Source organism: Talpa europaea (genome assembly GCF_964194135.1).
Source record: "Talpa europaea genome assembly, chromosome: 5".
Classification (NCBI taxonomy): Eukaryota; Metazoa; Chordata; class Mammalia; order Eulipotyphla; family Talpidae; genus Talpa; species Talpa europaea.
Genome location: NC_140071.1, coordinates 29740187 through 29756615, shown reverse-complemented (window position 1 = coordinate 29756615; position 16429 = coordinate 29740187).

The window sequence follows — 16429 nt, the reverse complement described above, 5'->3', positions numbered from 1 at the left end:
GCCAGTCTCAGAAAACAACTTAAAGCTAAACCTTATAGCATAAAAAGAGTGGGAACAATACCTTCTTGCCATTATGTTGATTTCTACCAATCAACTTCAGTTCTTGTTGTTATTATTATTTTATAGTGATGCTCGCTGATGGGCATTTGGACAATCATGATGGCAGCTTCTAAAAGCTAGGACTTCTAACACTTCACTTTGCCAACTATATGATTTTAAAAATAAACTCTAAACTTACTCTTTATTACCTGTATTCTGTTTCATTACATTTAATATTATATTGTATTTGTTCATTACATGTGCCCATTGTTACTTGGCACAAAATATTTTCTGGTTATTAACATCAGCATGTCAGAAGCAAAAAGCAGATTTAACATCAGTATTTAACCAGAAACTATCATTAAGAAGATCTTATTCAAGTTAACAACTTGAAAATAGTTATCAATATGAAAATAGTTCTAATTTCTAAAACACTTCTCTAAATATTGAGCATAGCATTGTCACAATAAAAATTGTTATTAAATGTAAATAGAATATAGCAATGTATGAAAGTATTAATGTTTATTTTAGATAGAAATTCAAATTTTAGGTTTTCTAGTGCTTTTTTACTCCTACACTAGTCTGTACTTAATGCCTCTAAAGGGGATTATGCTGTCTCTGTCGCTGAGGAAACAGGTAATGAAAGAGAACATTCCTGTAGGATTTTACATCCTTTACTTCATTTCAACATGTGCTCTTGAGACTATTTCCCTTCTTTTCTGTTTGAGTAAGTTATAAATGAATGAATGAATGAATGAATGAATGAATGAATGAATGAATGAACGAACTATATGCTGTTTAGAAAGAAAAGTCCCAGAAAATATATCAAAAGTACATTTGTAAATGGAAAAAAAAATTGTAATATGTGGGACACTACAAACTTTACTTTCCTTAGTATTCAAAATGCTTGTACCTGTTGAATATCTATATTATATATATATATATATATATATTAACAAGTCATTAGAAAAATTAGCAAAGGACTGAAATAGACAATTCACCTAAGAGAAAAATGCATATTATCAGTAAATGCATGGAAAGATATTATCTCTAAAGGGAAATTGAAATAATTGTTCATTGATACTATTGATTATCTCTCTTACACATCACTCAAATTGGTCCTGTTAGTTCTTTATTCACTGACAATAAGTTTAATTCAGTCCACCTTCATCTCATTCCTGGATTAACATAATAATTCCCTCATGGTGTTTCTTTTTTTAGTCTTTTGATTTGCAACGTGGATTATTTTCCTAAAACCTGATCATTTTATCAACCTACTTTAATTTAATTAGTGGGCACTTGGAAAGACTATTGTAAAGTTATTTTTCTGTCATTAAATGCTTTTTACCACATACATCTATAGCTACTTCCTATCTTTTTTTTTTAATTACTCAAACATATTATCTCATCACAGGCCTCCAGTGATTTACCTGTTGTATACTCTATTTCAAGTATACTTTCTCTATCTTTCTCTAGCTCTTAGTACTCATGTTACTATTCCAAGTTTATGGATGGGAAATGACTGAACCACAGTTATTAAGGTACACAGTTATTAAGGTACACACCATTCCCAGCACTCTTGGCTTAGTGCTCATGCTTTAAAATCCATTGACATACTTCTGTAAAAGAATCTGAGGGAAATAACTGCCCTAGGGTCTAATATTTGATTTATTTAAATGCATAAAGATCAATAATACTTTTGACTGTGTAGAACAATTTTTCCTTCAATTTTGATTTAGATTTATAGCTATTTTGATAGTTTAGTATTTTCTGAGTTAGCTCTTTGTCCTTGGAAGTAACGTATTTTTATTGTACCACTGTACAATGTGTAGAGACAGAACATTCTTGAAGCTTTGAAAATAACTCAGAGGTTTGTATAAAATTTATTAGTCCCATACACTTGCTTTAACTCACAGAAAATAATGGTGATTTTTTTTTTTATTGTGGTAAGAGTATTTGAAATGAGCTCTACCCTCTTAAATTTTCAAGTATACAGTACAGTGTTTTTAACCATGGATGCAATGTAGTAGAATAGTCTCCAGAACTTACCTTATAAAACTGAAACTTTATACCTATTGGATAACAGCTCCTTGTTTTCTTCCTCTTCTGTCCCCTCGTAACCACCACTCTGCTTCTAGAAATTTGACTATTTTTTTTTTTTACAAGTAATAGAATACTCAGAATTATAGACACTCAAAAGTTTTTCTCACATCATAAAAGTGTAATGGTTAACTCCTGGCATTGATTCAATGACTGTTTGATGACAAAGTTCAAATCTATGCCGTTTTCTGGAACCTTTCTTCATGTTTATCTTACCAATGTCATATGGTTACTAGTTTCAGCCATCACACCCATGTTCTGGATGACAAGAAGGTAGGAGGGAAGAAGCCATGCCATGTCTAACTCGATCAGGAAACCAATTTTCTTCTACTTGTCTCTGTGTCAGTTCTTTCTTATCTCTCTCCCTCCCTTCCTCCTTTTTTCTCCCTTTCCCTGTCTCTCTCCCTCTCTCTCATACACACATGTCAGCATTTTTTATTAGAAAATAAAATGCAGGGAACAAATATTTATTATACAGTTTATTATATGTCATTCTGACTATTCCAAGTATTATCTGAAAGTTAAATTTGGCACCTGGCAAGAGAGAAATGTTTGGGAACCACTGAATAAAAGCATGATTTTTGAGGACTATTGTTCATATGCAGCAATTGTAGAGAGAAATAAGAGGCATTTGGGACACTAGGAGCATGAAATAGAGCACAGATTACGCCAGTGGCATACCACTGCTGTTGTCTATTTGTGTTTAGTAACGAAACCTATTGTCATAACCAGACTAGCTTTTTTTTTTTTTAAGTACAGTGGGAACTTTCTAAATGGTAACACAGTAGAGTATTTGACTTGATCTAGACTTTAAATTTCAATGGCTAAATCCTCATGACAGTATTGTGGAAAAATAAGGAGCAAGAGTGTGATTATATAGACTGAATGTTTTTTGAGTTTTTGTTACTGATCACTAAATGATCTTCTATCAGTCTCTTGAATTTTGATTCTTCCTATTACCAAGCCACCTTTCAAATGGTATGCCTTGACTCATCTCTAAGCCCTTTTCTAATTTCTTGTGATTTTGTATTAAGAGAGCCAGGGAATTATGTTAATTATTTTTCTTCATTGTTTTTTTCTTTTTTTCTGTCATCACATCCTCCCCAGTACCAAGCAATATTTCTGGCAGATAATAAAAACTCAGAATATGTTTGGTGAATAAATGAATGAATGTCATTTTTAAATGTATTTAATTATTAATCTTAGTAGCACACACAATTCAACATATTGCATGCCCTATTTTAAATGCATTGGAAACCATCAAGGCCTTAAAAACTGTTGTTACCTATATCTGTCATTAAGTGAGATTATACTTTTGGAATAGATTTGTCTGCACTTGTTATACATGTCACTATCATAAATTGTGGTTGTGAAGATATAAGATTCTTATTTTTTTTACTTCTTAAATTGTACTGGTGAATAATTTGTCAATTTCTGACATAAACATTGTCAATTCAAAATGTAAACATCAATAATTAAAGATTCTTCACACCCTTTTTCTCCCTTCACTTCAAGTTGAAATAAGTTCTATGGAGTTGTGCACTATTATTTATTCAAGAAAAGATGCTATTAATTTTAAGTTGTAGGACTAAGGAAAAGACAGTGTCATTGTCATTATTAAATAATATATTTTATGTATATACATATATATAATATAAAAACTTTCATTTTTCATCCCTTCAAAAAAATTTGCAATTTCTTCTACATTCAGATGCCTTTTTGGTTTCTTAAAACAGAATTTAGTAGTTTTTTTTTTATCTAGGATATCTTCCCATTTTAAGAAACATGGCTTTTTTTGTGTAAAAATTTGGAATTGACACCATTATATTAGTGATAAACATTTGCTTCACTGATACGGAATTGGTACTGACCTCTTTCATCTCTTTCAGCATATATGATTTTTTTTTTTTTTTTTTTTTTTGCTTCAGTAATGATTCCGGTATTATCTTCATGAGGGCATTTTAAGCATCCTAAAACTTATTCCTTATAATGTCAACAATGCATACAATTCAGCTGAAGTGACAACTATAAAGAGCTTTGATCAATTTTGTACACATAAAGGCAATGGTAATTGTTTAACAACTATCACCTTTTGGACAACAGTTCTAAAATGCCAGCAATTGAAACATGCATTCCAAAGCCAGAAATATTAACCTATTAAAAATGTCTGTTTCATAAACTATGAAATGTACTTCTGTCCATAGGACAGAATACACTTGCAATCCTGCTTGGTTATGGATCTTCCACCTTTGTTTCTGTCCAAAATGCCTATTTTCATTTATTTTTTAAAAGTGCCTCTTTTTAAAAGTTCCATCCACATTATACTCCTGATTCTATCTCTAAGTATCTATGAATCTGCCATTCCACCTTCTACAACTTTTGATCACCTCTCCAGGCTGAGGAAACCTGGTTATTTCTCTGTTCTTTGCTAATGCTATACATTGTTCAGACTGATGTAAGATCACTGAGAAATTGAATCAGGACTTGAAATACCGGAGATTTCACTGAGGAGGTGATATGTATAAGATACTATGGTGATACCTGATGGGGAGCATCCTAATAACACTTCAATTAAAAGAAAAAATAAATAAATTTAAATAAAATCTTATGACAGGCCAGAAAGATGCATTTCCAGCAGAGTAGAAAGTTTAAGCTAAGAAGGTGCCCAGTGTGAGAGTGTGTGCATGTTGTGAGTCTGTAGAACAGAGGATATATGCTAAGGTCAGTCAGATTTGGGAACAAGACAAAAACAGCATGTTAAAAAAAACAACATATTAAGGACTTAGATTTTACCATGTGTGACAGTTGTTATAAATCATCGACTTTTGTGGAGGGAGGGAGGGATGCCATGAGATAGATGTTCTAGGAAAATGATTCTGGTGACCCTGTGAAAGATAAATTTGAGTCTGGCAGAAAGTAAGCTCCAATATTTTGAAGCTCTTTCAGTTGTTCAGGTGAGAGGTGTCAAAGCAAAGGCAAAGACTATTTTAGGAGGGAAGAAAATGAACATTTTTGACAAGATAATAATAAGCAGCATTACTTAGGGTAAGAAGTAGTCAGAGAGGACTTCAGCACTCCCATTGGAATGATGATTAGGTAGTTGGTGTTATTATTTCAATGAAGAGGATACGAAAGAAGACCAGGTTGAATACTGGAAGATGATGGTTTGATTCTTGATGAGTTAGAAGTATGTCCTAGGGGACATGAAGATAAAGAACATCTTCTTTATCACATGGTCTGTAGTTTAACCATACCAGGTAGAGATTAGGAGAAGGTGGTTCCACATAGCACATAGTGCTAGACAATATTTAAACATCTGGAATGGAGTTCTGAGTAGGATCCAACTCCAGGAATGCAATACTTTAAGTAGGAAAGCGGATCGTTCAGTCTGGAAAATATAAGTAAATTTAAAAACTATTAGATAATTACGCATGTTTTCATATGTTTTCAGATTGATTATGAATCTCAAAATGCATTTCTGAAACTGTACGTTAAATATATAATGTACTAGGGATTTTAGATCATGAAACATCTTATAGTGCTGTAGCTAGATGTTCCTTAGGTTATCAAGTGGTCCAAGTTCATAAAGCTACTTACTGCTAAAGTGGATACCTATCATGTTGTGTTTTTATTCTGGCAAATGACACTGTAATTTTTATTTTACTGATTTTTTTTTTTCATAATCCACAAATCCATTATCAAAATGATCAGGAGTTTGAAGCATGTGAAAGACAGAGGTGTTGTATCAGAACACTATTAAAACTTTAGCTTACAATAATCCAATAATCACTTAGATGCTTATTATAGACTGCTTACTAAAGATTCAGGTAAAACAACAAGTTGGAAGAGAGAATTACTCACCTTCTTCTATATCTTAAATGATGGGATAAATGTTAATAAAAGAAGATTTAGCAAGTCAGTAAAATCTGTACATCTTTGACTATTCTATTTTGTTTTTTCCCCCTGTCAATTTTTTAAATTCATTTTAATCATTTTATATATTTTACGTCATTTTTCATTTTTGTACAGTGTATGCATTTTCATCTTGGTTATAGTCCCCGTAAAATTCCCACCACCCATTCACCCATGAACTATCACCATGGTCCCTTGTGCTCTTCCCACCCTTGTTTTGATCCTACTTCTCCCCCCACCATAGTATGTCTCTGATTTATAGTTGTCTGTTATAGTTAATATAAACAAAATAATCAAGTGTTTTATTTGTGTTATTTATTAAAATTTCTTTAGATAAATACTTTCATTATCTTCTTCCTGCCACTACAAGTCTTTGGAAATATTTTGAAATCTGTTTAAATATATTTCAGAATGAGCATTTATACTGTTTTTTATTTCTTGCAGATAAGAATGTGCCTTTTTATGAGAGGATTTCATCTTTCTACCATGAAGAGCAGAATTTCTGTTTAAGGAATAAGCCACTTTATAATGGGGGGGTATTTAAGTTACATTTATTATGGTAATCTTTAATTTTCGTTGAAAGGAATACTGGATCTTTTGTTATGACTTTGTATGTATAGAAGAGCTCTTACTGGGCATAAAGTTGTTGGGAAAAAAAGTGTACTATAATAGAAATGTTTGAAAATTACTTTAAAACAGGGTATTTCCTGATCAGTTTTGTTTCTTGCTTACCATATTATTGTAAACTGTTTTCCTTTTATGTACTAATCAATTGATATTATTTTGCTATTGTGTTTTAAAAAAATGTAAATCCCAACAACCAACTGGTATGTAAAATTAATTAAAAATTGCCATTACCAAGATGTTTTCCCATTTTGGGAAAAAGAAACCAAATTTATTACTTTGCATTTGGGTTTTTTAATATTAATAAATGTCTGAGTTGTTGTATGTAAAACAATAAATGATTTAAAATACCATTAAAGTGGTCCAGACAGTGTGTCTACATAATAAACCTGAGATTAAAGACTTAGATATTAGCACCTGTACTTTACAATTTCTATAAATAGCTGTCAAAAAAAAAAGTAAACTCTATTTTAGCAACTTTTTTTTTTTAATAGAGGCATTTCTTTTTTTTTTATTTGTTTGTTTGTTTTGTTTGTACATGCACTGGGTACAGTCAGAATCGCAGGAGGGTGAGAGAATTCACCAGAGCCAGAGCGGGGAGCAGAGCAGGCAGAAGGACCGAAGAACACTGCTGAGGGGAGCAGCGGGCGGCAGGAGAGGTCTGCGCGCCATGTGGGACCCTCCTTTGGTGGCTGGGGAGCAGCCGGGGATTGAACCGGCGCCGCAGAGGCCGCAGGCAGCTTCGCAACCCAGCGCTCAACTGCTGTGCCACCGGGGAGGCCCTATTTTAGCAACTTTCTTATTGAATTAAGGTATCTGCTTTGATTAGATATTTTAGAAACCAGTGAATTTTAGCTGTATGATTGGTTGAGAATATTATAAAAGAGATAAATAATGCAAATACAGTATAGCTCCAAGTTTCAGTTACGGTATGATGTTGAAGAATGAGGAGTTAAAGCAAATGCATAGACTTTGGAGTCAGACAGCACAACATACTGAAATTGACTTTATTGTCTAAATTATTTGACCTCATTGAGCTTCATTTATCACATTCTAAAAATTAGAGGAGATTTATAGGAAAAGCATGATTCACTAATTCATTTGGTTACAGGGCCAGGGAGATAATTTCAGTCAGAATTGGCTAGGTCACATAGTAATAACTGATGGTCCCCAAATCACAGTGGGGTCACAGCACAGATGTATTTCCCACTCATTCTGCCCATTTGTTTTATTCTGTGATTCTACAATTTGTTGTCTTTTTTCCAGGTCTAGGCAGATGGAAAAACCTCTTCCTGGAATATTGCCTCATAGCTTAATGTTCAGACATTTAGCTACTAGTTCATAAACTTCTATCTGCATACTAGTTCATAAATTTGTATCCTGTAGTGATATATTTCATTTCCATCTGCATTTTATTTACCAAAATAAACCCTAAGGCCACTCCAGAGTTCAGCAAAGCATGGATAGGTAATCTTTTAGCAATTAATTAAGTTGGAACACTTGGCACAAAATGCCAACTTAGTTTTGCCTGGGTGCTGACTGGCTTAACATAACAAGTCAGCTCTTCCTCATGTCAGTATATTCATGTATTTTGCAAGCAGGAACTAACCTGAAAATACATTTATTACAAAGGGATCAGACTCTGTTCAAGTCTTACTAATTGTTATGCTGAGGAAATACCCAGTATTGCTACATATTTAGTTTTAATTTCCATGCAAAGCCAAGATGCAACATTACCTAAGTTTCAGTTGTGCATCATTCAGAATCAACATGAACATATACTACATTAAGTTCACCAATAAAAGTCCAATTTATCTTTCACCATAATATCTCCCCCTTTGCCAGATATATCCCCCCCTCTGACCCCTTCCTTTGGTAACCACTAATTGGTCATAGTTCAAAATCATTTCCTTTAATTAGTTAGTTCATCTGTTTATTTTTTTTCTGTATGTACCACACCTGAGTGGAATCATATGGTGTTTGTCATTCTCTGTCAGGTGCATTTCAGTAAGCCGGATTCCCTCTAAGTCTGACCGTATTCTTTTTTTTTTTTAAGATTTATTTATTCATTTACACAAGAACCAGGGTACAGGCCAGATGCGCGGGAGGGTGAGAGGATTCACCAGAAACAGAGCAGGGAACAGAACTGGCAGACGGACGAAATACACTGCTGAGGGGAGCAGCCGGCAAGACAGTAGAGGTCTGCAGCGCCATGTGGGACCCTCGCCGCCGGCCTGGATCAAACTGGCACTGCAGAGGCTGTGGACAGCTTCACAGCACAACGCTCAACCGCTTGAGCCACCAGGGAAGGCCCAAGTCTGGCCATATTCTTGCAAATGCAGGATTTCATCATTTTTTTTATTGCTCAAAAATATTCCGTTTTGTTTATATACCATATCTTATATACCCATTCATCAATCAATGGACATTTATATTGTTTCTGTTTCTTCTATTGTAAATATTTTTACAATAGGCATGAGGGTGCAAGTATCTTTTCAAATTAGAAGTGGAATAATTGGGTGATAGAGGATTTCTATTTTTAGTTTTTTTTTTTTTCATATTCTCCATACTGGCTCTCCATTACTTGTTGTTTCTTGTCTTATGGAGAATAGCCATTCTCACAGGCATATTGTGATATCTCAATTTGTTTTCATATAATAGTAAGAGATGATGAACATCTTTACATGTTTCTATTGATCGTCTATATTTCTTTTAAGAAAAACATCTGTTCAGATCCTCTGACATTTTAAATTGTGTTTTTTTAATTATTGACTTTTATGAGTTCTTCATATATTGTGGATATTAATCCCATATCAGACATATGATGTGATAATTCTCCCATGTTGTAGAATGTCTGTTCATTATGATATGATTCTTTTGCTAAGCAGAAGCTTTTTAGTTTGATGTAATGTGTAATTTATTTTTTTATTTTGGCTTCCCTTGCCATTAGAGACCCAAAACACATCTTTAAAGTTGATGTGGATGTGTATTGCCTGTTTTCTTCTATGTATTTTGTGGTTTCAGGTCTTACAGCTAAGTCTCCAATCCATTTTGCTTTAATTTTTGTATATAATGTTAGGTAGTGGTCTAGTTTAATCCCTTTGCAAGTGACTGTCCAGTTTTCCCAGCACAATTTATTGAAGAGACTTTCCTTGCTTCTTTGTAAGCTCTCAGTTCCTTTATCCTAAGTTAGTTGTTCATAGGTGTGTGTTTTTATTTGTGAGACAAGATCTCAGTTATTTTCCACTGATATGTGTCTGCATTTTTATTCCACTACCAAGCTGTTATAATTACTATCACCTTGTATTTTAGTTTGAAGTTAATGGAATGTGATACCTCCATTTTTGTTCTTATCTCTTAGGATTGTTTTTTTGCTAGTTTGGGGTATTTATAGTTACAAATATATTTCATGATGTGTCATCCTGTTTCTTTGAAGAATGCCATTGGGATATTAATAGAAATTGCATTGAATTGATATATTTACGTAATACATTCATTTTAACAATGTTAGTGCTTTCAGTCTATTACCACAAAATACCTTTCCATTTTTTTGTATCGCTCATTTACTTTACCAGTGTCTTATACTTTTCTGTATACAGATCTTTCACTTCTTTGGTTAAGTTTATTCAAAGGTTTTGAATTCTTTTTGATAAATTGCACGTTTTCCTGATTTTTCTTTTTGTTAGTTCTATGTTTACATATAGAAACACCTTTCCATAACATGACTCTTATAATGATACAATGAACATAAACCTGTATATATTCCTTTGAATTAGTGATTTTGCATTCTTCAGGTAAATATCTAGTAGAATTGCTGGATCATATCGTAGAATATTTCAAACATTTTGAGAAAAATACATACCCTTTTGCACAGGGGATGGATCAGTCTACATTCCTACCAACAGTGTAGAAGTTTAATTTTTCTCCACTCCTTCATCAATGTTCCTTTCTGGTTTGTTTGTTTTAGATATTCTCCATTCTCACAGGTATGAGGTGGCTGTGCACAGTGGTTGTGAAATCCTGTTCCCTGATTAAAAGTGATGATGAGCACATTTTCATGTGACTATTGGCCATATGTATGTATTCTTTGGAGAAGCATCTATTTAACTTTTCTGTCCACTTTTCAACTAGGCTATTTTTTTTTTTTTTTAGTGAGTTTGTTGTAGATTTTGGATATTAAGCCCTTGGTTTGCAAATGTTTTCTCATTTTCATGTGGGTAGGGTGAATTTTCTCTTTATTGATAGTTTCTTTAATTGTGCAGAAGTTCTTGTTTGATGTAGTCCCATCTGTTTATTTTTTATTTTGTTTCCCTTGTAAGAGTCAAGGTCCCACAGACAACATGAAACCAATGCCCTGGAATGTTTTGCCTGTGTTTTCTTCTATGTATTTTTTATAGTTTCAAGTCTTACATCAAATCTTTAATATATTTTGAGGTAATTTTTATGTGTGCTGTGAAATAGCATACTAGTTTCATTCTTTTGCTTATGGATGTCCAGTTTTCTCAAGACCTTTCTTCCTTTCTCCACTTTATATGTAGGGTCCTTTGTCATAGTTTAACTGTCCACATAAGTGTAAGCCTATTTCTGGGCCCTCGATTCTACTTCATTCATTGGGCTGTGAGTCTAATTTTTATTGCAGTGCCATGCTGTCTTGATAACTATAGCTTTGTAATATAATTTTAAGCTGGGTTTGTGGTATATCTGTTATTCCTTCTCAAATACTTCCCAAAAATTGAGGAAGCTGGAATTGTTCAAAACAAATTTTATGTGGCCAGTATTACTCAGTTTCTCAAAGCAGAAAAGGATATCACAAAAAAAAAAAAAACCAACAACAAAAAACAAAACACTACAGACAACCATTATGAACATAAATGCAAAAAAACCTTAACAAACTCTTAACAAACTGAATTCCACAATACATTAAAAGGATCATATATCCCTGAACCCATAAAATATGTATATAAAAAATAGGCAAAACACTCCATGACAGGCCTCCCTGGTGGTGCAGGGGGTTGAGCGCAGTGCTGTGAAGCTGTCCGCAGCCTCCGCAGCCTCTGCAGCATGGGTTCGATTCCCGGCCAGCCAGAGAGATTTCCACATCGTGCAGCAGACCTCTCCTATCTCACCCACTGCTCCCCTCAGCAGTATACTTGGTACACTGTTCTGTTCCCCACTCTGTCTCTGGTGAACCCTCTCACCCTCTGACATATTTGGCCTATACCCCCGAAAAACACTACATGACATCAACTTCAGAAATATCTTTGAGGACTCATCTCTAAGAGCAAGAAAAACAAAAGAGAATGTAAGTATCTGTGACTATAACAAACTAAACAGCTTATGTGCAGCAAAAGAGATAGCAACCAGAATGAAGTGATACCTTAATGAATGGGAGAAAGTATTTGCACAGCACACATGTGACAAGGGTCCTTACAGAACTCAAAAACAAAGCAAACAACCCAATCAAGAAAATGGACAGAAGAACTAAGAAGACAATTTTCCAAAGAAGTGCAAATGGCCAAAAGGCACATAAAAAAAATGTTCAACATCACTAATTATCTGGGAAATGCAAATCAAAACCATGAGATACTCATACTTGTGAGAATGATCCACACTGCAAAAAAAAAAAAAAAAAAAAACACAGAAATAACAAATGCTGGCAAGGATGTGGTGTACAAAGAACCCTCTTACACTGCTGGTAGGAATGAAAACAGGCCCAGCCACTATGGAAAGTTGTGCGGAGGTTCCTCAAAATACTGAAAATAGACCTGCCAAATGACCCAGCAATTACACTCCTAGGAATGTACCCAAAGACACAAAAACATTCATTTCTCATTTGAAAGAAAACCTGTACTCCTATTTTTTTTCAGCTCTATTAATAATTCTAAGCTATGGAAACAGCCCAAATGCCCCAAAATAGATGAATGAATCAAGAAGTTGTGGTATATATACACAATGGAATACTTCTCTGTTATCAAAAAAGATAAACTCATACCATTTACAACAACTTAGATGGAGTTAGAAGGGATTATGCTAAGCAAAACAAGTCAGGAGAAAAAAAGATAAATATTGGAATGGTTTCACGTAGATGTGAAATATGGAGAACCAAAACAAAGTATAAGGAAAAAAAAAAAAAGAAGACACAATCTGCAAAATTTGAAAGCTGACTATACACCTGAGACATACACCAGGAGAAGGTAGGGGAGAGAGGTCAAAACGGGAGGAAAGAACAGAAACTGTGTTGGTGGGTCATAGGTCCTATGGTGGTGGGAGAACTACAGGAACCACACCAGAGGGGAGGTATTAAATATGATACAAAAATTAACAAAGATATAAGAAAATAAATAATTCAACATTAAATAAAAAAAAATCATGCAACACGAACAAATGGATACATTCCAAAGGAATTAAACTTTCCTTTGGAATGTATGTAATTCACCACAGCAAATGGAAAGATAAAATTTTCATGTCACTGGAAACAGAAAAAGCATTTGATAAGATTCACCATCCACTTATGATTAAAAAAAATTTCAAAGTGGGTATAGAATGAACATAAAAGAGACCATATAGAACAGAGTCATCATCTGGGGCCCAGTTCCCCATGATCAGATAATGTCTGGTTCTTGAAGGACCAGTAGTGCTAATCTTGGTCAACACAGGTGTTTGCTGTGGGGATGGGTAATCTGTGGAATTTCCTGTTTTCCATAGTTTTATCAGGGCTGAAACCTCCGCTGTGACTCTAACTGCCTACTTTCCCATCTAACTTCCTCCTTTGTGACTACTTTAAAAAGATTATACTTCAGCTGAATGTGGAACTTCTGGCATGTTAAAAATGCTTTATTTTATTATTTTCATATAGTCCCGTCTGAACTGCAAATCTATTGTAATCATCATAATAGGTCATTTTTGATTAATGTGTCAGCAAGCGAAATTTTAGCCTCATTAGACACTTAACAAGTTTGGTGATAAAATGGTTAGGAGTTTCACTTATGAATTTATATGCACATTTATCAAAAAGCTGGTGATATTTCAAAGTGAAGTAAAAAAGGAAGGATAATTTGTTGCTCTCATATTCGTAGGTATGAACTTAGAAGAAAAATGATTTAAGGGGTGAGTATAGTGAAATAATCCATTCTATAAATACTAATGATTGGAATTCTTATTTCCTAAATATTCCTCTGACTACCTCACCAACTTCAAGGATGATTTTCTTAAACAGCTTTACCTTCAGTAATATGTAATAATCAAGTAACAACTGGGCCTTTTTAGTAGCCCTGGGGTTAGGTTTCAGCGCTATCAAGCTATCACCAGCCACTACAGCATGAGTTGCATCCCTAGCCAGGGAGCTGGCCCACATGGCACAGCAGACCTCTCCTGTCCTACCTGCTGCTCCCCTCAGCAGTGTGTTTCAGTAAATCTGCCTGTTCTGCTCCCCACTCTGTCTCTGGTGAACCCTCTCACTAACCCCCCACCTCTGGTCTACACCCCAGTTTTTGTACGCATAAATAAAAATTTTTAAAAATATATAATAAAATAATCAACCAACAAATACACTCAATATAGATGCTATTCTTGATTTACTAAGATAGATGTTTGATATTTCATTTCACACTCTCAGTCCTTACATCTGAAAGTTCAATGTGCTAAATCTAGTCTCCAATATATTATGGCTGCCCATGTTCTAACAAGACAAGAGGGAAAGTTAGAGGAAATATATTTGGGAGGCATTTCAAATCTTACTAGTTGAGAAACTGGATGCCGTGTGTCCTGTGGGTGCTATGGTGCGAGCTATGATATGGTAACTGAAGAGGTGTGAACCTGTACCTCTAAATCACATACATTGCTATAAACCAACATTACCTCAATAAAAATAATGTATCTTTTTAAAGAGTAGGAAATGATTTTTAAAAGTTGAATAAACCTACATGCATAAAAGTTTAAGGAAAAAGATCTTATCACAGAACCACAATATATGATATAAAGCCAGGTTTCTGGATCTATTTTTTGCATCTGACTCTAAATATATGTGTTTTTAGGCCTCCCCGGTGGCACAGCGGTTGAGCGCTGGGTTGCAAAGCTGCCCACAGCCTCTGCATCTCCAGTTCGCTCCCTGGCTGCTCCCTGGCCACCAGAGGAGGGTCCCACATGGCGCGCAGACCTCTCCTGCCGCCCGCTGCTCCCCTCAGCAGTGTACTTCGGTCCTTCTGCCTGCTCTGCTCCCCGCTCTAGCTCTGGTGAATTCGCTCACCCTCCTGCGCTTCTGACTGTACCCATTGCTTGTATAAATAAAATAAATAAATAAAAATAAATAAAGCAATACCAAGCTTAGTGTTTCAAAAATAAATAAATAAATAAATATATGTGTTTTTATTTGAATTTCTCTCCATTCTTATTATTCATGTGTCTTTAGTACCCATGAAATATCATCAGGGATAAGGCAAAATTAGGTTTTCCCACATAGGTATTTAAACAAAGTAAGCTAAACAACTCAGATAGCTATTTCTCTTAATTTATCAGGGCCCTTTTGGGCAACCTGGACCCACACCTATTGTCACTACCTAAAAAGGATTAAGGGTTCAAATCATCTTTTTTTTTTTTAAGATTTATTTTTATTTATACAAGAACCAGGGTGCAGGCCAGATGTGCGGGAGGGTGAGAGGATTCACCAGAGACAAAGCGGGGAACAGAACAGGCAGACTGACTAAATACACTGCTGAGGGGAGCAACCAGAGAGACTGGAGAGGTCTGCTGTGCCATGTGGGTTGCTCTGAGGCCGGCAGGGATCGAACAGGCACTGCAGAGGCTGCCAACAGCTTCAGAGCGCTGTGTCAACCACCTGGACCACCAGGGAGGCCCTCAAATCATCTTTGATGCTGTTCAGCTCCTTACCTGAAAAAAGTGCTCAACATAGAACACAACTTTGGTTGTTTCTTCAAAAATCCTTTATCTCTAAAACAAGAAAGATGGTAATCTTTAAACTTCATAGTTTAGTTCTTATCTCCTAGTTTTATGCAGATTTCTTCCTGAATCTGTTGTTACAACTTATTCAAGCAAGGTCTAATCTCCTTCCCAAAAATAGATTTTTTTTTTCCCCAACTGTTTTACACAGTAAGCTTCTCAGAGACCTATAAATCAGCTACATTTTAGTTAGATTAATATCAATGTTGTCATGATGTCCCAGGAAAGCTGCAGATTTACTTGTTTCCAAGTAATGAACATGTGACCTTTGATTAGCTGCCCTTGGCTAGTCAGATTTATAATATATCATGCCCAGAGCTTTGGATTTAACAAATCCTAAGATCTAAGGTGAAATCAATAGGTCCAATCTTTCAGAAAAGACAAACTCCAGATCCTTTCTTCTGATAACATTTTCTTTCCTGGGATATGGCAAACAGACTCAAAGGTAATCATCCAGGTCTTTGGATTGTCTTGACTAAAGAATTTCAGTATTCTGTTTTTCAGATAGTGAATTTTATTTCACAATATTCAATGCCTTTTTAATCCAGACCTTCTATGGTAAAATGGACTTTGGCAAATAGGTAGTAGAGTTGGCAAATTTATTCTTGCATCCAAAAGGGCCATCATCACTTATTGTCCTGATATTGCTGCATATCAAGTATGTAATATTCCTAGCAAAACACATATTCCAGATATCAACTCACAATTTTACTTACTTTCTAAAATATACTGTTGTTATTTTTAATTCCTTTATGGTATATTGATATAGGATACAAAAAGCAATTATATCTGAGGACCT